General features: G+C 40.0%; 1 protein-coding gene across 13 annotated transcripts in view; it reads left to right on the top strand.

Moving 5' to 3' along the window:
• Window positions 1–27,458, top strand: part of Tdrd15 (tudor domain containing 15) — a 369,751-nt gene that overhangs the window by 34,797 nt on the left and 307,496 nt on the right. For 11 of the 13 annotated variants that reach the window (XR_015045168.1, XR_015045172.1, XR_015045170.1 and 8 more), the window contains exon 2: window positions 1,313–1,726. The gene's annotated coding sequence lies outside the window, so the exon portion shown is untranslated. Of the gene's footprint in view, window positions 1–1,312; window positions 1,844–7,070; window positions 8,589–27,458 lie in introns of those variants that run through there. The other 2 variants (XR_015045177.1, XR_015045174.1) reach the window with 2 other exon arrangements.

Here is a 27,458-nt window from a genome sequence, read left to right as displayed (position 1 = left end):
TTGGTTTGTTGATGTCTAATTTCTTGAATTCTTTATTTATTTTGGATATTAGCCTTCTCTCTGATATAGGATAGGTGAAAATCTTTCTCCATTCTGTAGGCTGCCTTTTTGTTCTATTTAATGTCCTTTGCCTTATAGAAGCTTTTCAGTTTCACAAGGCTCCATTTACTATTTGTTGATTTTAGTGCCTGAGCTGTTGGTATTCTTATGTTCCAGAAGTTGTCTCCTTTGCCAATATGTTCAAGGCTATTCCCTACTTTCTCTTCTATCAGGTTTAGAGTGTCTGGTTTTATGTTGAGGTCTTTGATCCAATTTGACTTGAGTTTTGTGCAGGGTGATAGATATGGATGTATATGCATTCTTCAACATACAAGCATCTAGTTCGACTAGCACCATTTGTTGAAGATGATATCTTTTTTTCCCATTGTCTGATTTTGACTTCTTTGTCAAAAATCAAGTGTCTGTAGGTGTGTGGGTTTATTTCAGGGTCTTCTATTCAATTCCATTGGCTAATCTGTCTGTTCCTAAACCAATACCATGTAGTTTTTATAACTATTACTCTGTAGTACATCCTGAGATCAGAGATGGTGATTTCTCTAGAAGTTCCTTTATCGTACAGGTTAGCTATCCTTGTTTTTGTTTTGTTTTGTTTTTCTGTATGAAGTTAAGTATTATTCTTTCAAGGCCTGTAAAGACTTGTGTTGGAATTTTGGTGGAAATTGCAAAGACACTGTGGTACATACATACACAATGGAAGACTACTCAGCTATTAAAACAATATCATGAAATTTGCAGGTAAGTGGATTGAACTAGAAAAGATCATCCTGAGTGAGGTAACCCAGACCCAGAAAGACAAACATGGTATGTACTCACTTATAAGTGGATATTAGCCGTAATGTTTAACCATGTGACAATCCACAGACTTGAAGAAGCTAAGTAATAAGGAGGGCCCAAGGGAGGATTCTTGAATCTCACTAAGAAGGGGGAATAAAATAGACATCAGAGGTAGATGGAGGGAGAGACCTGTGTGGAAGACAGGGGGGAGAGGGAAACAAGAGTGAACAAATATGGAGAGGACAGAGGAAGAGATTACTGGGAAAGACAACTGGGGAGCATCTCTGGAGCAAGCTACAAACCTCAGACGAAACTCCAGGAATCTATGAGGATGACTTTAGCTAGTTAAGACTCCTAGCAATAGGAGATGTGAACCTAAAATTGCTACCCCCTATAACCAGGCAAGACTTCCAATGGAGGGATGGGGACACCAACACAACCATAGAAACCTTTGACCCACATTTTTTCCTGCCTACAGGATGTGAAGGAATAAAGAGGGAGCCAAAATTGAGGGAATGGCCTACCAATGACTGGCCCAACTGGAGACCCATGCCATGGACAAAAGCTAACCCCTGACACTATTATTGATACTCTGCTAGACTTGCAGACTAGAGTCTAGCATAACTGTCCTCTGAGAGACTTCATCCAGCATTGATGGAAACAGATGCAAAGATCTACAGCCAAACATTAGGTAGAGCTTGAGGAATCTTGTGGAAGAGAGGGAGGAAGGACTGAAAGACCCAGAGAGGTCAAGGATACCACAAGAAAACCTACAAAAAAAATCCCAGCACCTGAACCATCAACCAGAAAGCATGAATGGGATGGACTTAGACCCTCTACACATATGTGACGGATGTATAGCTTGGTCTTCATGTGGAATCCCTAACTGCAGGTACAGGGGCTGTCCCTGACTCTGATGCTTGCCTTTGGATCCTTTTTCCTAACTGGGTTGCCTTGAGTAGCCTCAACAGAAGATGCACCCAGTCCTGTTGCAATTTAGTAAGCCTAGGTAGGTTGATATCCAAGGAAGGCCTCCTCTTTGAAGAGAAAGGGAGGGGAGTATGGGGGAGGGGAGGGAAGAGGGAGGGACAGGGAGAAATAGAGGGAGGGGAAGCTGAGAATGGGATGTAAAGGAATCAATTATATAATAATGCAAAGTAAGTAATTAATGAAAAATTAAATTCATTAAAAATAAAATGAAACAAAGTTTGGTTCCCTGTATTGCTGGTCACATTTTGAGTCACGGCTCAGTAGCTGTGTGGTGTTTGTGATACAAGTACAGGACAGAGCTGATAAAGCCATCCCTCTTCTGCAGTGAGCATTCTCAGGCAGCATTGTGTAATGGAAATTGTATTAATAACTGATGGCAATTTTATCCCCCAGGGGAAAAGAGCAATTCCTGAGGACATCTTACTTTGTATGACTCAAAAGAAATAAGTACTCCTGGGTAGAGGCTTGGGATGCTGCCCATCCTGTAACACTGGGCGGGATACTTCCAGAACAATTGGTCATCCTCAATAATCAGTAGTGCCCAGAATAAATGATGATGTTAAAACAGGATCAGATTAATCAAAAGATGGAAGGTGGGCTGGGGAGATGGCTCAATTGGTAAAATACTTACCTTGCAAGCATGAGGACTTGAGTTTAAGTACCAGGATCCATAAAAAATTCTAGATATTCTGGTGTGTGCTTGTAATGCCAGTGTTGGGGTGGGAAGAAGCAGAGATAGGAGCACTACTGGCACTCACTATCAAGCCCAGCCTTGCATAATCAGTGAGTTCCAGGCCAACCAGAGAACCTGTCACTAAGGAGGTAGACGGTATTCTTGAGGATGACCCCAAGATTGTCCCTGGCCTCCAAATGTGCTCTCTGAGTGGCCAAGTCCTTTTTCCCATTCACACAGATGTAAGACACCAATATTGAAAGAATAAGTAGGCCACGTTTTAGAAAATCTACATGCATGGGTTCCACCTTGAAGCATCTAAGACATAAGAACAGAATTTAGGGATCTACATAGTTTTCCAAGTGTCTCTTAAGAACAACTGTTTTAAAGAACTATTGCATTAGACTGAGTCTCAGTTCTCGGAGTAAAGTCACCTGGTACACATCAGCAGTACTCCAAGAATAAGTTAATGATTCTAAGCCCATTACATCTTCTGTTTAATTTCTGCAATTACTTCTCTCTCAATTAATGGGGTCATTAAGCACTTAAGACTTGCATTAATTCCCCTCCTCTCTCTTTCACGTCTTTCATTCTGTATAAATCTAGCTTGCAAATGATTACATCTTGTTAAATAGTGTACACTTTCTGTTTATAAACAGAACAAATGACCTAGAAAATGTTTGGCAGCTGTCTTTGTTCACTGGAGTTTAACAAAGAATAGGCAGACAGGAACACTTGCCCTGTAGGTGGTGTGGCAACCCATGCTAAGGTCCAATCATTTGCTACCAGATAACTCGGGGCTGGTGAGTGGGCCTTACTTTGAATGGCTGTAAGATGTGTGTTGGAAAGTAAGTGTAATGCTATGGAACATTCAAAGTACTTACATGAATTACATGTGTAATGAACACTATTTTCCTTCCACTTTACTGACATCATTGTAGTGAAGTATGAAGTGGGAATATGCCATTCTTGAAAGGTTCCATAGTACCGAGACAGGAATGAGGCACAGACCCAGGCAACAGAGGGAAAGAGCTGAACAGTCTCAGCGGAGGAAGAAGCTTAGGGAGAGTTTCTTCCAGATAGAGACCGGGAGATGCCCATGGGAGTAGCTACATTTTAACTTTTTTCCATCAAAACTCTCTTTGCCAGGGCTTGCTTTGTGCCATGCCCAGCATACCAGCAGGAGCTGCCATCCATCTGCTTATGCGATCAATCATCCTGGAGTCTAGCCAGTCAATGCATAGTCTTTAGTCTGTAGCTACCGTGTGCAGAGAATAGCAACAGGCAGGCAAGACACACAATGAGGCTTCACAGTGATAAGTCTTAAGATGGGCGAAAGACATGACACAGCTAATTTCCTTTCTGATGTTCGTATCAACTTTTAAAGGCACAAACATTTCATTTGCCTGGTGAGGGTCATAGTGCATTTGCTCACCCGGAACAATGATTAATCAGGCCATGGAATGTATCAACAGCCATTTAGTGACAGGCTGCACTGCAACCGTCTAGTGGGAAGCAGTCTTAATTCTGACCTCCATTATCAGTAAATAATTGGGCCCAACAATCTACGGGCACAAGTCTCAGTTTAATAATGTCTCTTAAAGTTTTCTGGGCCAGTGAGATGTCTCATTTGGTAAAGTGCTTGCCACTGCTAAAGCTTGATGACCTGAGTTCAATCCCTGCAACCCAAATAAAGGCAAGAGAGAAGCGACTTCACAGAGGACAGAGGTTCCCTCTGATCACCTCACTATGGTATTTATGACTCTCTCTCTCTCTCTCTCTCTCTCTCTCTCTCTCTCTCACACACACACACACACACACACAAATAATAAAAATTAAAAGTCTCCTGATAGAACTAACATGTGTGCCTCTTCTGTGACTAGTGTGACTACCACTTGTAAGATTTTTTTTTTTCGAGAATACAATCACTATCCAGCACTCATCTTGTGTTAAATTTTTAGTCATAGCTTCCTCCCATCAATTTTCAAATTATGTTATTAGAGTGTACAGATTATCCTTAACAGATATAGTAACCCTGTTCTTTTTCAGCATTCAGTTGTAGAAGTTCTGACAAATGAAGAGTTGTGTGGCTACCATGAGATAAAGAAAAGTGACCTCATCCCTGAGGTCCCCTCATGTTGCTGTCATCAAACCTTTCTCATGTTAACCTCTTGCAATGGCTGACATGTTCTCTGTTACTATTGTTCCTAACATTCTAGACCATCTTAGGTGAAATGGTGACAGGTTAACTTTTACTTTGTGTGTATTATAGAGATGACATTTGCATTCCTTGGGATGTTCTTTGCTTATACTTATCTCCTCCATTGCTCGCTTTCTTGGTCTCTTCTTTGTCTTTCTACATACTTGACAGTCTTCCCTGTATGAGCCTTGCTCTCTCTCCTGCTAAGATTCTGCAATTTAGAGAAAACACTAAACATGTGATAATTGTGTTTGTGAGGCAGGTTCATTTATTCCTTTTAAAAAATTGTCTATACCTGTGTTAATTTTACCTATTATTGGCACATGCTAATTATTCATAGATACAGGTTTCCATAAAGACATTTTCATTCAAATACATCATATACATTGTCTTAGTGCCCTGTTGCTGTGAAGAGATACCAAGACCACAACAACTTTTATAAAGGAAAACATTTACATTTGGGCTGCCTTACAGTTCAGAGGTTTAGTCTGTGAGGTTTAGTCTTACCATAGTGGGAAGCATGGTGACATGCAGGCAGGGGGTCAGCTGAGAGTTCTACATCTGGATCTGCAGGCAGCAGGAAGACAGCATGACAATGGGCCTGGATTGAACATCTAAAACCTTAAAGCCCACCCCCAGTGACATACTTCCTCCAACAAGGCCACACCTCCTTATCACTCCCTATGAGCCTCTGGGGCCATTTTGACACAATCCATCACATACTTTATATTTACTCCTCATCATTTTTCCTTCCTCTTCCATCTTCCTGTTATTTCTTTTCCTTCCCATAATCTTATTTCTGTTTTCATGTCATATATAACATGTGTGTTCATATATAAGATTTTGTGTATCTACATAAGATCTAGGATCCATAAATGAGAGATACCATACAATACTTGCCTTGCTGCATCTGTTTATGTTGATTTACCTGATGATCTGATGATCTCTAGTTACATCTACTTTCATGCAAATGGAATAATTCTTTGTAATTGAATAAAGCTCTATTGTATAGATATACCACAATTTCTTTATCTAGTCTTCTGTTGAAGGGCAGTCACACTGACACCATAACTTGACTAGTGTGAACAGTAGGAGTATATGTGCACTCACAGGGAAGGCCTTGGCATGTTCAGGCAAGTTAAATGTTTAAGAACAGAGGAAATATATCACATGCAATGCATATAGAGAACTTCTAGCTAAAAATAGTGAAAGTAAACATTTGGCCTATAGAAAAATAAGGATCTGGTTTGGGGGTATCTCAGTAAGAAGAAACTATCCCAGGATATGAAAGGCCCTGAGTTTTCATTGCCAGCATCCTAGCAACACACACACACACACACACACACACACACACACACACACACACACACACAGGATAGAGAGTCAGAGAAAGAGAGGCAGAGACAGAGACAGAGACAGAGACAGAGACAGAGACAGAGACAGAGAGAGGATGGTGGTAATCAGAAAAAAAAAAAAACAAAACAGAGAACTAGTTAAATATAATGAAGGCCAGTGATGTGATTCTAACTCATAGGCAGAGTATTTGACATATGCAATGTAGCTATGACTTCCATCCTTGGTACTGGGGGAGAAAGTCAGTAAGCTTAATAAATTGGGACCATAGTTCTTGACAGTTGTGGATGAAATGTATAAAATCATTTCCAGGGTGTAAGGTTGCCAAAGTTGTTTTGTATCAATAATACTAAAATTCCCAGATTCTTGCCAAATGCTTATGTGTATATTTTTGGCGACTCACTGGACTTCAGATTTTATATTTGATCCGATTTACCTTGACATTTTTAGAGGACACAGAGAACATCATGAAAGTAGCTGTTCTGCTTTGTAATCAGGAAGGGGTCTGAAGTATATTGGAGATGCTTCCTGCCTTTGTACATATGCTACCTTTGCCTGGTTAATTCAAGGACTTCATTTTAAACTTTTGTATGCCATCACAATAGGGCCACATAGTAATATCTACTTTGGTACTTCTGTAATCCCTAGTGCAAATGAGCCAGCAGTATGTATTATTACAATTCAATTTCCTACTTCTAAAAGGATTCTTCTTTAAAAAGATCACAATGACTTTCCTAGGAAATTAATTTAATTTTTAAAAATGTTTACTTGTATTTTGTCTTATTTCCCTACAGCTCTAAATCATAGCTATTCTAGGAAATATTAACTGCTCTTTAATTTCCACTTGGCAAGCTCACTAGGATGTATGAATTAAATCACCTCACTTCCTGTATATTTTTACAAAGAGGCTGGCCTGCTGTCTATGTGTACAGCCTTTATGGAGAGATGACCATTTTTTTGTCCTATTGGGGAGGTAGAAATAGATCTAAATGACATTTAAGATTGTTTCTTAACTGTCAGGCAGGATGTTTGAAGAGGCCTTGCTTATAAGACGAACCAAGTGACAGAGAAACTTCAGTTAGGAATCAGAAGGAAAGAGAAGACAATCTGAAACAGTAGAATGCGGGATGTGAGCGTGACCCCAGTGGAGGAAGAAGTGGGTTGGAAAGCAAGATGCCTTGGTCTCTTGCACCTGCTCAGGGAATCCTGTTCCAGCTCTACACAGCCTGATATCTCAAGTGGCTCCTGGAAAACCAGTGAGACAGAACAAAGGACCCACGTCCAGGGTGATGGCTGATTTGCCTCCTCTGTCTTCACGGAAAATCTCCTCTCCCCTATAGAGTCAAGGGCAAGCAAATTAGATTCAGCAGGACAGTGTAATCAATCTCCCATTTGGCCCTTGATTACGTAACCGCACCGTTATTGGCTGAACATTGTATTTAAGTTTTATACTAAACAATAAAATTAGATCTGCACACGGATGCTGGTCTCTGGGGTCTTAAGTCTCTGCTTCCCCCTTAAGCCCCCAGTTCTTATCCCGATTCTGACAGGAGAAGAACATAAAAGGGTGTGCATAAATTTGAGAATATGTTTGGGTCTCAAGAAGTAAATTCAGATGCCAACCCACTGTATTTGGCTGGCCATGGATGGATGCTGTGAGACTTTAGGGATAAGGAGAAAGGCAAGAGGTCATGCCTCCAAGTCCACGGGGTTTAAAAATAATTCAGGGATTTTCTTTGAGAATTTTTAGTAGAAAATGATCGGGCAGAAAGACAGACTGGAGCAGGGGCAAGGGTAGGAGTTGAAGAGAAAGGGTGAAGCTGGCTTTATCCACCCGGAAGAGGGCACATTCACTCACTGTTGGATGAGGAAGAGTTGTGTGAACAGGAAATGGGGCAGAGCTGTGGTGGACGGGTGGACCTTAGCGAATGGCTAGTGCAGGAGTTCACAGGGCACAGCGGAGAGGAGCACCTGAGTTTTCGGGCCAAGTCTGTCCAGGAGGAAGGCACTCTGAATCAGAACAGTGCTTTGCTGTGAGGAGATAGAATGAATTGGAAGCAATGCTGTCTTTCCATGTACTTATTCCTTGGTTGAGATTCTAAACTGTGTCTATTAAATATTATAGCTACACTCTACTGACTAGTCCCTAACCCATTGCTTACAGTTAGAATGATTTCTTTAAGAGCCATTGACATGGGAGGGGGGAGTTTGGGCACAAGAGAGGGGTATGCCAGAACAAAGGAAGAGACAATGTGTTGGCTTCAGAGATTCTCTTCTTTCTAAACTGTACCAAGAAACACACTGCCACAGGTATTGGATTGTCCACGCTTCCCCGCATCCCCACTGAAAAGGAAATGATGAAATTTAACTACACCATAAGTAGAAGAAACATCTCCCGTTAAGAACTTGCAGGGTGACTCTGACACTTCCAGTAAAACAGTCACTAGCAAAGTCAGTGCTGCCTTCTGGTGGCAAGATAGAAAACCTTGCGCAAGACAAAAAAGTGTCTTTAATTTGCCCCAGTGTAGGGGAATGCAGTGTCAGGGAAGCAGGAGTGGGTGGGTTGGTGAGCAGGGGGAGGGGGATGGGTAAGGGGGTTTTCGGAGGGGAAACCAGGAAAGGAGATAACATTTGAAATGTAAATAATGAAAATATCTAATATATCTAATAATAATAATATCTAATATAAATAAATAAAGAAAAAGCACATCTTGATCATATCCACCTCCCCTCCCCTCACTGCTTCAGTTCTCCTTGGGCTCCTTTAGGATGGCTCCCTCCCAGCTTCATCAGGTTCTTTTATTTTAAACAAATGTTATTGAATCCAATTAATATTGCCTGTATGCCCACACACTGGGGCATAGCAATCTACCAATAGGTACATATTCCTGCAAAAATGTTACTCTCCTTTTTGCTCCTCAGTTAGGGGCAAGACATCTGAGACCCCTTCTCTATCCACGCTGGATTTTAATTGTCTTGATCTTGTACAAGCAACCACAGTTTCTGTAAGTCCTGGCATGCCACAGCTATGTTGCTCAAAAGACAGTATTTCAAACAATTCCTCCTCATCCTCTCTTATATTTTTTCTGCCCCTCTTCTATGATGGCTAAATACAAGAGACTTATTATTGCTCTTGCTTCTTTGAGAATTTTATACAAGGTATTTTGTTCATATCCAACTCCTGTCCCCTTAACCACCCAGCTTTGTGTTCTCATTTAGTGAGGAAAAACAAACATGAAGTCCTGTTTCTGTTGACTGTATAATTCTGGTGGGTGAGCATCCACGGGAGTGTGGTTGACCTATGAGGGACCACACACTTAAATAAAATTGACTCCACCTCTCCCAACAGCTATCAGTTACCAGTAGATCTCCATCTAAGGGTTTGAATTGGTACCTACCTCTTCAATGGAATTTTGTCTGTCTTGAATTTGTCTGGCTTTTGTGTAACAACTGCTGTCAATTCATATGAGCACAGATATTATTATGCCTGAAAAGCACCATTTCTTTGTAGTCAACTACTGTATCTGGCTCTCTCAGTCTTTCTGCTTACTTTGAAAACCAGCCATTAGTTAATTTAGTTAGGTCTAACATTCTAGAAAGTGGGTAGAAGACACATATAACCGTAGGCTGTTGAAACATGAGAGGGAGAGGAAATGCATTTGTAGCTGTGACCAAAGTATGTAACATGTTGGGTGTAGAGCAGTTAGATGAAATATTAAGCTGGGAAACAACAAAAGAAAATTAATGTTTCAATGGTGGGCTCTGAGAAGAGCTGCATTGGCTGTTTGTTTCTCATTGGCTACTGAGATGAAGGACCTTACCTACTACCAAAAATTTGTGTGCTAAGAAAATCATGCCCCTGAGAAGAATGTGGGTAACAGCAGTCAGATGCTCTGTGTTATAGTCTCAGTTAAGGTTTATATTTATTTTTACTTTTATAAAACATAACCTTGGGGAAAATGGAGGAAAAGAGAGAGGAGAGAACCTGCAAACCCAAGGACCACAGGTGACGTCGCCACCAAGCTGCCCACTCACTGCCATAGCTCCTTCCCTGCTCTGTGCCTTAGTAGACCAGAACTCTCAGAACTACAAATACAACCTATGCATGCATGCATTTGCCTCTTCAATCACTCATTTAGATTCATTGAGGATAGACAATGTGTTTGGTATTGTTTCCATAAATCTTGTTGGAGAAACAAACATAAATTAATAACAATAATCATGTCCTTACTTGTTATCACAGGTAAGAGACACTGTTAAGGTGAGAAAGCATGATTGAATTTAGTGATCCTTAAATTCTCATATTTCTAATGATTGATGGATGGGTCACCCAGATCCTTGGACCTTTTTTTTTTTTAAGTACTAAAATTAGACTACTTGCCTTGAAAAATAAATTTTTACTTAGACACTAGCTTACCTATTTTCTTAATTCCTGAAAAGTTTAATAAAAATTCTTATAAAAATTAACAAATTGCATGTTTTACCCTTTATACAAGTGCCTTATTTAATAGATATATGCAGAAATATACTATTATTTTCCATATGCTTTCCCCAAGACTTTTTATTTCAGTGATTATATGACATCACACACTATAGTTCATTCATCTGCAACATATAGTTAGCAATTTTTTTAACAGGTAGACAGTGGCAACAATCAGATCTTGGGTATAATCAGTTTATACCCCTTATTTTGTAGTGTTCATTTGTACACAATCATTAAGTTGGGGTATCTATGCTATATAAAAGCAGGTACTCCTTCACTTAAGTCATTTGCCTACATCCTTGGGTTTTCTACACCAGAGCTATCCCTCAGGCATATTGTATTGGCTCTAAAAGTCATCACAGAGATGGATGACCACAGTATTCTTACTTTTTCTAGGGTTGCCAGAGAAAACAAGAATTCTCAGTTAAATTTGTATCTCAGGAAGACAGCTCACAGTGTTTTAATAGTGTATTTATACTAAATTATCATCTGCTTATCTGACATTCAATTTTAATTGCATCCCATATTTTTACTTGCTAAATCTGGTAACTCTCCCCTGTCTTGGCTTTCAGCATGTCTATTAACAATTCAGTGTGTGCCAGCATATGGTGTTGCTAATGCTGTGTTTGCCTCTCACAGAATACAAACAATATAGGATAAGTCACAAGAATTTTTGCTGATGCGAATATTTTGAATATCTGTCTATTGGGTTTTTGAGGGAAATTTACACTCTGGGGATATGAACAATAATACACAGGAATGGCAGAAACATATTTTGGTTTTGTGAACTGTGAATGGGGCAACAAGGGAAGGAAAGGAGAACATGAAACCTGTCCAATTGTTTCTGGCCTGCAGTTGCCTTGAGCCCTTAGGTAGACTATTATCATTAAAGAGTACACACAAAATGCTAGAATTTAGGGACTGAGCCCTTTAAAATTATTCTGATTGCCCTTGGGTCTGGCACTTTACCCAGACTCAGAAGTCTTTTTTTTTTGGCAGAGACAGCCTTTATAGTGACATTTGAAGTGGGATGCATTGCTTACAAGATCTTCCCAGAGACTCTCTCCATCAGATTTTAGCAAGGAAAGTATGATGAAGTAGAGGATCTACTGGTCACAGGACACGCATTTATGACAAAGTGAAAGACATTGGCTTTAGATTTTTAGAATTTATTAGCTTTGTCTAAAAGGAAATTTGTTAAATACATTTTTCAGGAAACAAAAAAAACCCGTTTAAGATGAAAACAATAAAAATTCCACTGAAGAAGATAAAAACAAACTATTGATCAAATTCAAAGAAATGGAAAAAAGGGCAACGATAGCCAAGGGGAGAAACGTGAAATGGAAAACAGAAAGATTAACCAAAAGATAGTAACAAAAACTTGTCACTAAGAAAGGAAATGATAAAAGCAAAATACAGAATAAAGTTGGAAACAGTCACACACATTAGAATAAATAACGGAATTATGAAAACTATGCTGATAAAATAAAAACCTAGAGAAATGTATAAATTATCCGATAGCAGTTATTCTTTTCACTAAACATTCACTGTGACTTCTGGGTTTCTATCATGAATAGTCACAGCAGGCTGAGTCTTTCTTCTTGATCAACCATGGGGCAAAAAGAGAACCAGAGCGATACCCTTTCAGCTATAGCAGTGTGACACACCCATATAAACTATGCCAGATTTTACAAACCTGCCAGTCCAGCCTATGCCACCCCCTGAGTCACGAGGCTTAAGGATGCCCATTTGGAGTTCAAACGGCTCAGGGCTGGGTATTTGCAACCTTCACTGTGTATGCAGCCGGTGAGAGGGACCCTCCCTCGTGCAGCTTGTCAGCCACCTTCTTTGCACGTGGCCTCAGGCTCAGCAACTGGGCATCCTCAGGTCACAAAAGGCATGAGCAAGCCCAGAGCTCGCTGACATTTTGGCCACTGGCGGTGTTCCCAAAAGAGGGGCCTGGCCTGCACTGCGGTTTTTGGTAAGTTTAGTCTCTACTCATGGTCAGCCTGTGTCTTGCCTTGGCCCCCAACGCCCATGTCTTTTAGCTTCCGGGGCAACGGCCTTTCACAGACCCGAGATCTCTGGGATCCTTGTAGGTCTTTTCCCTTCGGCCTCCAACGGTGGTTGCACAGTCTCTCTGGGGCCCGCTCCCCACCAATCCTGCTGCTATGTCCTCTCTGGAGGTGTGGGATTCAAAGAAACAGGGAGAATGAGTGTACGAAGTACTGTTTGAGGGTTTTATTATTTCTTTTTAAGTTATTTAATTGTAACTAGTATACATTTCAAAAATGAACCTCACCTCCCAGCCACCCTCTGCCCATTTTGGAATAAAAACCGAACAAGCAAGTCCTTTGCAGCACGTCTGTCCAACCAGGGAGTAATATGTAACTGCTTTGGGCTTTTTAAATTTCATGTCTTAGTTGAGTGTTAATGGTACCCTGTGCGCCCTTCTCTCTTTGCATTCAAACAGGCATTCCTGTCTAGGATTATATTTTACTGTTCTCTATACGAGGACATGGCAACTTTTTCCCAAACAGAATGAGGAATCTAAAGTCTTTCCATCAGTCAGTAAAAACGTGTTCACTATATATATTTAGCGATTAGAACAAAACAGACTGTTGTCTTTCCGCCAGCCCATCGTTAATAAACGTTCAGGCGGTGCTTACTGTCTCAAGTGCCCGGGCTTTACAGCCTTTCTAGAGTGTAACTGAACCACAGGAAACTGCGAGGTATAAAATTTGATGACACTCGAAACCATGTGCACATACATAAAAACGCTGTAATCAACAGAATAATAAACATACCCCCTAAACCAGGTTTCCTTTGATGAGACACCATTGTGCATGCCTTTCTGCTCGGCAGCCACTGGGAGCTTTCTCTCAGGGCAGTCTGCATTTCTATCATCTCTCTCTCTCTCTCTCTCTCTCTCTCTCTCTATTTGGCTTTTATATGCTCCTGTATGTTTTCGTCCTGCTGATTTCATTCGGCACATTTCTCTGACTCGTCCATGCTGTGGTCTATATAACGTTGCTTTTCCAGTGTTGTGTAGCGAAGAATGGTAACTATGCCTCTGCTGTGTGCATCTTCTCTGTTTCCAATGACATTTGTATTATTCTCACTTTTGACATTTGTATTTACCTCATTTGTGGCTTTTACAAATCTACTGCCCACAGTGTCTTTACATGTGTTTATTCCTGTGATTTCGTTTTCATATGTAGGAGTGAATTGGCTGAGGCAAAGGAACATACATAGTTAACTTTTAAAAATAAAGCCATCGAGCTTCAAATGGACTCAGCATTTTGTGACCATGCACAGTCAATGCGGGTTCCAGTTATTATTCCATACCATTACCTGTGCTTGCCTGGCTACCCTTTAATGCAACCATTCTATAGGGTGTGGAATATTATTGTGGTGGTATTTTAATAATTTTTCTATAGGAATGAACAGTGAACATCTTTTTTATGCATCAGTTTTTGGTGTATATATATTATATTATATATACACATACATATATATATATACACGAATTAATACATATATACACACATACAAAATACACAAGACACATATATGTATATATACATACACATGAATACATACACATATATACATACACACATATGTACATACATACACATACATGTGTGTGTGTGTGTGTGCGTGTGTGCATGCATGCTTCTCTTTTAAGGCAGGCTTTTCTGTATCACAGGCAGGATTTGAGTTTGCTATGGGCCAAAGATGCCCTTATACCTTTTCTTTAGATTCCTTCATCTTAAACTCCTAAAAGCTAGGATTACAGATATGCACCACCATGTCTGCTTTATGCTGTAAGGGGCCTTGAACCCAGTGCTTTATGCATGCTAGGCACACACTGTACAAATCTAGCCTTGTATATCTTTTGTAATATAATGACAGCTAAAATTTTGTCCATTCTATTCTATTATTTATTTTTCTTGTGTAGTCTTGCTCATTGAAAATTCATTTTCATTTCTTATTTTAATGGCTGTATTATCTTTAATTCCTTTTTAGTTTCTTATTATCCCATATTAATTATAGAAAATGGTGAATTTAATTGTGATATTTTCCTTCATGAATATCACATATATTGGACATAATTGCCCATCCATCACTTTCGCCTCTCTTTACCTTATCATTGGTCTGTTTTCTTTCACTAAACAGCCCCTTCCTGCTTTCTTGTTGTTTTTGGACTTAAATAGTATATATGAGAGAAAATATGCAATAATTTTCTGTGTCTGGCATATTTCACTTAACATAATAATTTTCAGTTCTATCCATTTCCCTCCATATAACACAATTTCATTTTCTTTATGACTGAATAAAACTCCATTATGTATGTATGCATGCCACACTTTCCTTACCCATTTGTGTGTTGATGGAACTGTAGGCTGATTCCACATCTTGGTTGTTGTGAATAATGGAGCAATAACTGCAAATGTGCAAATATCCATGTGGAATATTGTCTTAGATTCCTTCATGTAGACACATCCCAGGGGCAGTGCAGCAGGTCACGTGTAGCCTTTCAGTTAAGAAGCTGTGGTATAATGTCCATGGTAGCTATAATAATTACCTTTTTCAGAATAGTGTGCATGAATTTCCAGTGCCGATCTCTGAGCGCCATGGTATCATTTATTCAGTGTTTCCTGATAATTGCCATGCTGACTGGGTTGGGGTTGAGTTGAAATGTACTTTTGATTTGCATTTATTCCATAACTAAAGATATTGAAAATGGCTATTTATATTTCCTTTTTAATTATTATACAGTACATATTTAATAAGTTTGTGCTGATAAATTTTCATATTTTAAGGCAATTATGAAGAATCTTCCTTTTCATATTTGCATCATCTGAACAGGGACAGAAACATACATTAATAATATTTTGTCCTTTGGAAAACAACATAAAGAATAAAATAAAACCTTTTCTTCGTTCAAGGAGATGTTGAAGTGGCCCTACTTAGTAAAAACAAAATGCAGAGGAAACCCTAAGATGAAGACCTACTGTGTTTCTGTTTCCTGCTGTTCTGATGTGGGTCCTTTCTTGCCTGTGGGTCCTGTGCTTGCTCCTCTCACCGTCCCAGTTGTAGATGGCATCCTTATAACAAATACTTGTTTGTCTCAATGACACTCGAGCAGGCAGGATGGGCACCTTTATGTCTCTTCCATTTCCCTTGAATTCTAGACCTTTTGATTTTCATTTGCTTAGGGATTTGAGTTGATCCCACGCATCTTTTCAATGCTTCATTTTTAACCTATCCTTTTCTTTTTAGGTTCCTTCTTTGTTTCTTAACTGTAACTGTGTTACTGTAGTTTGTGTTTCTGGCTTTGCTTGGAGCTTCTTTGGCTCTTTTAAAAAATTACCTAGAGCCATCCCATTGAAGGCTCCTCTGGTAAAGCAAAGGGTCTATATAACTTCTATGCAGGTCTGGTCTTCGAAGTCACCCTCAAATTCCAGCAAGCATCCATTCTTCTTTCCCCTAGACTTCAGTGTAGGCCCTTTCTGCCTACTTTTGGTTTTCTTGTATAGCTCTTAATTTGCTTCCAGTCTATTTTGCTTTCTTTCATTAATTCTGGTAACATAATATTTCTTTAAAAAAATCATCAGTAGATATATGTCTTTGTACTTGTGTCCAGCGATATTTGCAACCATCTTAGGAGAATGATATCCAGCCCAGCAAATATTGATCCCTTAAATGCTTTATGAGATGCTCTTCTCATCCGAGCATTAGTATTGACCTTCATTATCCAGTCATCCTTTTATATCACCAGGTGCGGGGCAGTGGGTGTGGGGGAATAAAGGGAGTGGGAAAAACCCTGCATCCCGCCAGAGTTCTGGTGCTCTGGGTGGTCGGACTTGGAAGGACTGCCCTATGCTTTCCATGAAGCCCTAGGTAGGTGTCTGGCTGTGGGAAGCTGGGAATCCCAGCTTGACAGGGGTGGGGGGTGGGGGATGGGGGTGGGGGGCAGGGTGGACAAGGGGCAGTCCTGGGTACCAGGTTCTTAGCCTCCAGCATCCCAGACACCTCTGGACACCGCAGAAGAGCTGAGAACAAAATGGGGGCCCCTGGGGCAGCTCGGTCAGCCCCGGGGCTGAAGGGAGGAGAGGGCAGGGGGATAGGGTGCTGGGTGGTTCCCACGTGGGCGAGGGACTTAGGTCCTGTCTGTAGCTGGAGCGAAGGAAGGCCTTCAGGCAGGGGAAAGCCTATCCCATCTTTCAAGCACGGTGGGCCTTGATGAGCAGAGAAAGTCTATGGTTTTAAAGCTTTATTGTAGAAAGGCAGGGAGAAAGAGAGAAGATAGAAAGAGAGGCTGGCCATGGCCACTTGGAGAGAGGGAGGAAGAGGGAGAGAGAGAGAGAGAGAGAGAGAGAGAGAGAGAGAGAGAGAGAGAGAGAGAGAGAGAGAGAGAGAGCCAGCTTGAGATGAGAGTAAGAAAGGTAAGAGAAAGGTAAGAGCTTAGAGAGAAAGAAGAGGGGCCAAGCAGTCCCTTTTATAGTGGGCTGGGCTATCAGGTAACTGTGGGGGGAGCATGCCTAGTCAGGTAACCGTGGGGGTGGAGTCTAGCCAGAAAGCCAGAAGCTTGGGCATGGCTGTCATACACCTCTCCTGCAGGGACTGTGGGGGCAGTAACTTCGACAGGAGCCAGGGGTCCAGGAGACATGATGAACACCTTCTGTCCCACGTAGGTGGAAATCACCACCCATTGGGTCCCCGGAGTTCAAGACCTAAGAAGGCCAGATATGGGCATGGGTACCAGAGGTTTTCCACTGAGATCTCTGGCCAGGCCTGGTGCAAGGGTTCCAGTGAAGGGAAGCAAATGCAGGCAGGGAGGGGAAGTTGCTTTCCTGCTTCTGCTGTGCCAGTCTCTGCCATGTTGGTGCCACCCTGCACTGAGTCTGGTCGGGCTGGGCTGACAGAAGCCTACTAGCCAGTGAGGAGTGCAGCAGGGCCTCAGGAGCACTTTGGGAGAGCTGTTCTCTCCCCAAGTGTTACAGCTCTTAGGACAAAGGCTCTGAGGACCTTTATTCCCGGGATGCGATTTATATACAATTTTGGGGATGATTGAGGGTTTGATAGCAGGTACTTCTCATTGGCTTGGCTTGAGAGTTTGGGGAAACCTTATTTGCATTGGGAGGGCTTGGTGCAGCTATTACAAGGTAGATGCTGCATACCTCTCTGCAGGGGGTGGGGGTGGGGCTGTGGGAGGCTATAGCTATGAGAAGGGAGCCAGGTGCCCAGGAGGTGTGGCCGAACTCCTGCTGTCCCATGCAAGTGGAAATCTCTGCCCACCTGGGCTTCAGGGTTTCAAGACCTATGCTCAACTGGAGACCAGGCAGTCTGTGCACAGCCTACTGCCCCAACACCAGGGCTGCTCCAGTTGGGCAAACTTTTACATTAAAGCTTTTTTTATATTAAAATAGACCTTTTAAGTATTATTTTATGCTCATCAGTCACTCAGTTGTTTGGAGATCTGCTGCTTTATTTTCACTGGCTTCCTTGAGTTCTACTTCTGATAGGAAAGGAGTTTTTTCCTTTGCATATGGCTATCCAGTTGTTTTAGCATCTTTTAAAAAATAATTTACACTTATGATTTTTATTTTTTTGAATTGAGGGTCTAACCCAGGGCTTTGTACTTGCTAGGCAAGTGCTCTACCACCAAGGCAAATCCCCAATCTCTATGGCATCAGTTGTAATTGCTCAGTTTGACTGTTAGAAATCGCTTCCTCCTTTATTGACCATACATATGTAGCTATTATTTCTGGGTTTTATCATTTGTTTATATGAATTTTTCCTTGTCTGTACCACTTATCACTTCAAGTAGAGATCTATTTGAAGAACCAGTAATACAAATTCCCCAAATTTGCTCATTTTGAAGAATTTTATTGAAATGTTTAAACCATGAATGAGCTTCTATGTAAGATATAGAACATTCCAATTTTGGTAAAAAGGATACTAGAGAATTGGTTAAGTTTATATCAGTTCTATCAATGAATTTGGCCATGATAAATTTGATATCTTAGCAGCAATGCATGTCTGCCTCTATTGATGAGGCCGTCTCTGATTCCCGTTGACTATGTTGGTAGCTTTTTCCTCAGTGAAGAGTGTTACGGTGAGGATTCTCAGCTAGCATCCTTATAGCAGTAAAATGTGATGCGTTTGAATCAAAAGTTGTATTTTAATATTAAATAGATATTTTAAGTTTACATGAAAAGTAGCATGTTATTATCGTACCTGGACCCCAAGATTTTTTCTTTCTAAATCCTTACTTAATCTGGATGCAGTCATCCACTTACCATTTTGATACACAATAGATGAAGGAGACATAATAACATTTAAAATTTATATTTCTCAGATATTGGAGTACTTTAGGTTTTCTGGCATGATAAAAGGCTTTAAAATAGCCTGTCACTTGTTCCTGTGAGTCTTCTCCTTCTCATAGGAGTATGCACACTCACCATTTCCTTTATAGATTTAGTTTGTCTTGCACACGATTACCCATCTTCCTTGGAAGTGTTGTGGAGATTTTCCTAAGGTTCTCTAGTTTCATATTCTGAAAACAGTTTCATTTTAGGTTGGGTTTTGATTGGTAGAGAAGAAATATATGGTTGTTTATAGAAAAAATAGGAAGTAGAGAATTCTGAAAGAAAAAAAACCCAATAACTTGTGTTCAAAATAACCCATGGGAAAATTAATGGGTATGCTTTCTTTTTAAAAACTTGGAACCATATCAAACATGTAAAATAAAACAGTGTAGCCCCGTCCCCATCATCCAGAGCCACTGCTGCCCTTTTGCTTAATTTGTTATCTCTCTGAACTGTTTTCATGTCTGGTTATGTTTTTCTTGCAGCTGGTAGCGCAACATCGGAATACTCATGATTTATATGACATCATGCAGTAGATCTAATCTTGGACCGATTCTTCCTGTGCTTGTGATATGACCTAAGCATGCAGTCTCAGTCTATTATGCTTCACTACTGTACAGTGTGTTTTATACAATTGTTTAATTACCAAAGGAGGGAAAGTTAGTTGCCAAGTTCCCAGATCTTACAAACAGTGGTGTAAGGCTCAACTTCCCATATAAGTTTTGATAGAGCAGTCTTCTAAGTCAAATTGTCTCCCTTGAAAAGATATATCTGTGTAAGTATTGTTCTCTTTGTTTCTATTTGGTTGATTTCAACCCTGAGTTTGACTATTTCCTGCCATCCTCTTGGGTGTGTTTGTTTCTTTGTGCTCTAGGGCTTTCAGGTGTGCTGTTATATTTCTAGTGTAGAATCTCTCCAATTTCTTTACGAAGAGGGCACTTAGTGCTATCAATTTTTGTCTTTGCACTGCTACTGAAGTCAGGGACCCTTGTAGTAGAATTAGAGAAAGTCTGGAAGAAGCTGAGGAGGAGGGTGACCTCATAGGAAGACCAGCAGTCGTCGCAACTAAACCTGACCTCTGAGATTTCTCAGACACTGAGCCACCAACCAGGCAGCATGCATGAGCTGGTTCAAGGCCCCTCCCCCCACGCCCCTCTCCAGACACATATACAGCAGAGGACTGCCTGGTCTAGCCTCAGTGAGAGAAGCTGCACCTAACCCTTGAGAAACTTGAAGCCCTAGGGAATGGGGAGGCCTGGCTGGGGTTGGGACTTGGGGACAGGGAATGGGGGTTGAGAGAGTGGGGGTGGAGGTGGGGGCATCCTTTTGGAGACATGGAGAGGAGGATGGGATGAGGGACTGGGGGAGGGTGGATCTGGAGTGGGATTCATAACTGGACTGTGAAAAAAATAAAAGTAATTTTTAAAAAGTTAAAAAAAATCTATCTGTGTTTTAGCTCTGGTACCCATAAATGTGACTTTATTTAGAGTAACAGTACTGTAAATATAATAAGCACAAAGAAACTAATTAATTAATGACATGTATGGACGTTTTACGTGCAGGCATGTTTAAATTCATGCCTGCTGCCTGTGGAAGCTAGAAGATATCATTGGATTTCTGGAACTAGAGTTGCAGATCGCTGGTGCTGGCAACTAAACCCAGTTGCTTTGCAAGATCAACCAGAGCCCTGAACTGGTCAGTTATCGCCACAGCTCAACAGCTGGGAACTTTTGTGTAGTTTTTGTTGCTCTTCTGTGACATCATCCTTTGTGTAGGTTTCATCATTTTTCAAAGCTGAATCATATTCCACTGCAAGGACAAAATCATTGCACTAATCTACTCAACACAATAGGTTTCAGGGTAGCTTTTACTTTCAGATATCATATAATGTTCCTGTGAACATTTGTGGACATGGTTTTGTATGGATATGTGATTTTTTTTTTTTTTTTTGGTGATGCATTTTGATGTAAAATTGCTGTTTAAGTGTTTGAAGGCCTGCTAATTGGTTTTCCAAATTGTGTCCATTTGCAGTTCCGTCAGCAATATAGGAGGCTTCTAGTTGCCCTACATCCACACGAGTTTGTTCTCAAACTATTTGGCTCTCACCATCCTAGTGGCTCTTCTACGGCAGCTCACCACACCTTTAACTCGTGTTTCCTTGGTTACTAATGCTATCTAACAACTTTCCATATGTTTTGAACTCATGTCTAATTAAATTTGTCCATTTTTTAATTACCTCATGTGTTTTTTCATTGTTTAGCTTAGGAGATGTTTATTTATATTGTGCATCAAGTTCCTTATCAGATACTTGCAGACATTGTCTCCTATTTTAAGTAGTTTAAAAACCTTCTTATAGTTTCCTCTAGTGAACAAACTTTTCATTTATAATCTTCTAAATGATCTGTTTTTCCTTGTTATTAAGACTTTCAGAGTTATGTTTAAGAAACCAAGCCGTGACTTAATTATTTAAGTTATGAACATTTATCCTTAGATTTTTTTTCTTTAAATTTAAGACTTGTACGCAGTTTTTTTTTAAAGTAGTCTTTAAAAGTTGTATGAGCTAGGAGTCCAACTTCATTCTTAAAGATTTGTCTTATTTTATTTTTTCAATTTAAATTATGTATGTGTGCATATATGTGTGAAGGTATTTGCATGTGAGTGTGTATTCACACGAAGGCCAGAAGAGGGCGTCAGATCCCCTTGAGATGATTCCAGTGAACTAGAAGCAGATGAGTGCCCAGGATGGACTCTGGGAACTGAACTCAAATCCTCTGGAAGAGGAGGTGCTCTTCAACTGCCAGGCCATCTCTCCATCTCCTGCTTTATCTCTTCTTCATAAGTATATGCCATTTTCCAGGGCCGTTTATTGAAAATGTCATTGCTTTATTTTTGTGCTTTATGTTGACTGAGGAAGGGGCACCAAGCTCTGTGGATAACTACTGTATTCCTCACCACCAAACACTCGTGGTAAATGGTGTCAATTATATTTAATTATATTGCCCTTTATTGAGCATTAGTGATGGTACTACAGATTGACCTTTGAAGATACATACATACATACACACACATATGTACGTATATATCCCCCCTCTCTCTCTCTTTCTGTTTCTGTTTCTGGCTATAATAATCTAGTTCTCAAACTTTTGGTCTTGGGTTCTCTGAACACTCCAAAAACAATTGTTAAGGCCTTCACATTGCTCTTGCATATGGGGTTAATCCTTACCAAAAATTACAATAGAACTATGGTTTTGAAATATTTTCTAATTAATTTAAAAATAACAATAAATTCAGTAAATTATATACAGATATATTCCTTTTTTTTTTTTTCTGAGACAGGGTTTCTCTGTGTAACCCTGGCTATCCTGGAACTCACTTTGTAGACCAGGCTGACCTCGAACTCAGAAACCCGCCTGCCTCTGCTTCCCAAGTGCTGATATACATATATATTGGTATAAAGGCCTTTATAAATATCTTTCATTCATCACATGAGATTTTATATATTTATATGTATATCCTTTCTATCTCTCATATTCATATACATTTATATATGTGATGAGATGAAAAGTATTTATAAAGGCCTATGTCTGGTCTGAAGAAGAGCACTTGGTTTAAATCTGAGTCACAAACAGAATTGGCTTTTCCCTTCATGTATTTTGCATTAAAAAATCTTGACAAGGTATCATTATTTACCTTTGGGTACTTGGCTGGGTGAAGCAAGCTTGTCACTTCAAGGAAAATAACAGGCAGCATCTGTCAGCGATAAAACTCAAGTTCTAAGGCAAAAATTAGAGAAGTAGAAAATTAATGTCGTGTTATGAGTTGATGATTTTTCTGATGAGATTGCTGGCTATATTAATTAGTTTGATCATGGGGCTGTTGGATATGTTAGTTCTGTATAAGTAGACAGACCAATATTTTCACACAGATTAATACAGAGTCTTATGAACTAATTCACAGCTGAAAGCTCAATCTCAGGACAGAACAGTGGATTGCTGATTAGCACAGTACAGAGGTTCCTCCATCTTTTTCTCTTGCATATTGTAAGTAATGGCTTAGAAGCGACTACTTAGTAAGATTTTGTGCTTGTCAAAGAAGATTCCATCCCCTCGCTTCTCCAACTACATATATCTGTAGACAGATCTTTTTCATATACCTAGTAAATTTATTGCAAGTCACTGAATATAGAAGCCAGTTTGAGAGAGCAGCTATTTTAATTAAGCACCAAACATTAAGTGTGTTTGTACAAAGCTGTGAGCTATGACACTTTTCCCCATTTTGAAAAAAATCACCTGTCTTGAAAATATTTGTTAAAATTTACTGAATTTATTGTGACTTTCAAATTTATTGCTTGATATTTCAAAACTATAGTTCTATTCTAAGTGTTGGTAGGTGTCAGCCTCATATGCAAAGCAATCTGATGGCCTTGATACTTTGTTTTTAGAGTGTTCAGAGAATCTGCAACAAAAAGACTTTATGACTTTACAAACAACTAGATTAATATAATGAGAGGGAGAGAGAGACACACACACAGAGAGACAGAGCGACACACTCACACAGAGAGGAGACAGAGACAACAGAGGCAGACAGAGTTGGAGACAGAGAGTCAGTCAGACATACACAGGTGGCAGAGGGGGTGGAGGAAGGAGAAGAGATTAGAAAGGACTTTTTTACAGAGAAAGCATTCTTGGTTAGAATGGTCTCAGTCCAGGAAGAAATCCTCATTTGGCAGGAACTACTCTGTCCAAAGCTGGGAGAGAGATGGGTGGATGAGCTGTGTTCTGAAGGCACCCATAGGCAAGGATGCTCATGAAATGGCCAAGAAGTTGTAACGGTGGCAGAGTCAGAAGCAATTGGTCACAGTAGGAAAGAAGGTTAAGAACAAAACACAATGTCCAGATCTGGGCAGTGAGGTGTTGGTACAGGTTGGACCATAGGGTCACACAGCTTTTTGAGATCTCCTTTTCTCCCTCAGTGAAACCTGAGGTCCCCATGTAGCTTTCAGCTGGATGGTTAATACATGCTTGTGCATCTTTGAGGGGTCCTGGCACTGTTACAGGTCAAGGCAATGCAGAATTAAGGACACATGAAGTAAGGCTCGGTAGGAATCTAGTATTGCAGAGGGAAGGGGCTTTTGATTAGATCTGTGTTACAGCAACTCAGACAAGTGGGACCGATTCCTAAATCATGAGGTGCAACAGAGCAGAATCAAGAGTAACTGAAAAGACTTAAGAAAATCTTTTGACTAGTATATTAAATTGATTTTTAGCATTTTTAAAATAGCTTCATTTTGCTATAATTTTAAAAGCATACATCTTTTTGACCTCTGAGTTTTGTCTCTTGAAAGACTTCTTTAATAAAAATTAGAAAAACATCCTCACATTTCTCCCTTTTATGTTGTTTTAAAAATATTACTTGGGCTGGTGAGATGGCTCAGTGGGTAAGAGCACCCGACTGCTCTTCCGAAGGTCCAGAGTTCAAATCCCAGCAACCACATGGTGGCTCACAACCATCCGTAACGAGATCTGGCGCCCTCTTCTGGAGTGTCTGAAGACAGCTACAGTGTACTTACATATAATAAATAAATAAATCTTAAAAAAAAATATTACTTATTTTCTACCGGGAATTTATTTCTGCTTTTTAAAAAGAAGTTTCTGAAGTATTGTATTCTGGGGCTTGATAATATGCTTTTTAATAGAGATTCTTCTTGTAGCAGCACTATGTATGTGGTTCATGTAACATAGCACCAAAACTGGGGGTGGTGATATTGTGGGGGCAAACATCAGAAAGCTTGGGCTGATGCTTTGAACCTCTTGACCTTCAGTTTGGAGGCCTGAACAGTGAAAAATTTATTGTAAAAATCAGTTAAATTATTGTACTGAACCACTTTGTTCCTTTAAGCTTTTAAATTAAGTCCATGAAATGCAAAATGGGAATAGGCTTAACTTATAATCTTCAGTACGATAGACCCCAGGGGTTCTAGGCATACAACCCAATAAATGCTTGCTGTGTGATAGGTTAGAATTGAGACATGTATATATGTCTATGCTTTAATTTCAATAATTATGATGTTTTGAATACTTACCATTAAAATATTGTGAATTTGAATTTAATTAAAAACACAGATGTAGTTAACTTTCTTTTCTTTCTTTCTTTCTTTCTTTTTTTTTTTTTTTTCAAGACAGGGTTTCTCTGTGTAGCCCTGGCTGTCCTGGAACTCACTTTGTAGACCAGGTTGGCCTCGAACTCAGAAATCTGCCTGCCTCTGCCTCCTAAGTGCTGGGACTAAAGGCGTGCGCCACCAAGCCTGGCTAGTAGTTAACTAGCCAGATGGACTACTTTAAAGTAGTCCATCTGATGACTTCATGGAGTGGCTGACATCGACTCCCTCATATGTTCTATTTGTGTCTTCCTGTATTGATTGTCACACAATTGTAGAAGGAGATGGGCAATTAGAGATGCATAAACTTCATGTTTTCAGTATTGTGCTATGGGATACAATAATGAAATTCACACATTATGAGAATTTGTGTTCATTAGAATGATTATATTCTCATTTGATGATTTTTTTAATTAGGTATTTATTTCATTTACATTTCTAATACTATCCCAAAAGTCCCCCACCCACTCCCCCACCCACTCCCCTACCCACCAACTCCCACTTCTTGGCCCTGGCATTCCCCTGTACTGGGGCATATAAAGTTTGCACAACCAATGGGCCTCTCTTTCCACTGATGGCTGACTAGGCTATCTTCTGATACATATGCAGCTAGAGACACGAGCTCTGGGGGGTACTGGTTAGTTCATCATGTTGTTCCACCTATAGGGTTGCAGATTCCCGCCAGCTCCTTGGGTACTTTCTCTAGCTCCTCCATTGGGGGCCCTGTGATCCATCCAATAGCTGACTGTGAGCATCCACTTCTGTGTTTGCTAGGCCCCACATCTGATGATTTTACAATTAAATTTTATAAACTTGAGATTATTAGAATATCAATGAATCCATTTTATAGATTTCTTTCTATTTTAATCTTTAAATGACTTTTTGCTAAAAAATTAATTTGAAAAGACCTAATTTAATTAAACCTTTCATTTTATAGATTTAGTGTTTGATTAGAAGGAAAACCAAGTTTGTCAAATTCCACATGATTACTTGAGGTTCAGGATGTCTGAACTGTGTTAACACAACACACTTTCAACAGCATAATGAGTGATGTTCCTTGGAACTCTTTCAGGGAGAGAACATTGGTTCTAGAATGTCTTAAATTATGTTTTGAAATGACCCAGCTGTTTATTGTATAAAATAATTAATTTGCCTTTAAATTCCTAGTGTATATTTTTTTCATGAGTGTTCTCCAAATTTTAGTTGGTCAGTAGATGCAGGAAGGTGTGGCTTTGACCACTACACAGGATTTTTCTTCATGATCTCATTGAACAAATTTTGGAGAGGCAGGTATAGAGGAATGATTGACACCTGCAGGACAGATTTTGCTTTTACACAATTAAGAATTTATTTTACAGGGTAAGTCTTTGTTGAGTGTCATTTTTTTGAGAATTCATCTGCAAACCACTTTTTCACAGCCCTGTGTAATATATCTCTCAGACTGTCTCCTATGGATCCTTGCTGCCCCCTGGAAACCATTAGCTATTGCCCATGAATCCTCATGTATTCAACTTAAATAACTTTTTCTTCAGATAAAGTATATGCAACAGTATGTCTGTCCACTGTGAAGATTTTGTCTGACTTCTTAGGGTCGGAGTGTAATTCTTCAGCAATCTATTTTGGGGTGTTACTGGCTTTAGGTGAGAGCCAGGGGTAAGTCAGGCTTAAATTATTTTTCTTCAGTGGCATGAAACAAGTCTGTAAGAGCACTTGGATTGTCTGCAGGAATAAAAATGATCTAGTGTTTCAAGAACCTGTTTATACAATATTCTTGGGCTTGGGTTGGCTAAAACTATGCGCAATATTTACATTTGTCAAAGGAGTTCTGCTGGGTCTTTTTTAAAATATTAAGTAAAGGTGGCATGCTGCTCAAAGAATGGGGTATCCATCGACTAGACCTACCAGTTGAGGACCAAGCCATAATATTCATATTATAATAATATTTGACACACCCACCACTTTGGAGTGCACTTCAAATTCAAACTACAACACTGAGAGCACGTTGAACATTTTGCTCATGAACTTTATGATTTTTAGAATCCTTTAAATCTGGAGGTCAAAACAGAAGCAAAGTTATCTCTCACGGGCAAAGACTTTTCTATTTGTGGCTGGGCCTGCCAGGGTTAGGTATTCCCAGACTTCAGTGCCTTTTCAGGATCATCCTACCTTAGTGGCATGTAGACCTCAGCTTATTTTCCCCCAATCAATGAATAACCTTGGGACTGCATACTGGTAGAGTCTAAGTGTCACAAGTTAACACAAGAGAAAGAGTGCACACTTCGTCTCCTCTCTGACTTCCATTTGCCCTTGTTTTCTTCTCTTGTCCTTTTGAATTGTTGGCTATTAGAAGCCCTTTAGGAAGGTTGCTTTTCTCCAGGATATTAGGT

The sequence above is a fragment of the Mus caroli genome, unplaced genomic scaffold (genome assembly GCF_978045245.1).
Source record: "Mus caroli unplaced genomic scaffold, Mus_caroli_1 scaffold_14, whole genome shotgun sequence".
Classification (NCBI taxonomy): domain Eukaryota; kingdom Metazoa; phylum Chordata; class Mammalia; order Rodentia; family Muridae; genus Mus; species Mus caroli.
This window is presented reverse-complemented; position numbering and strand designations above follow the sequence as displayed.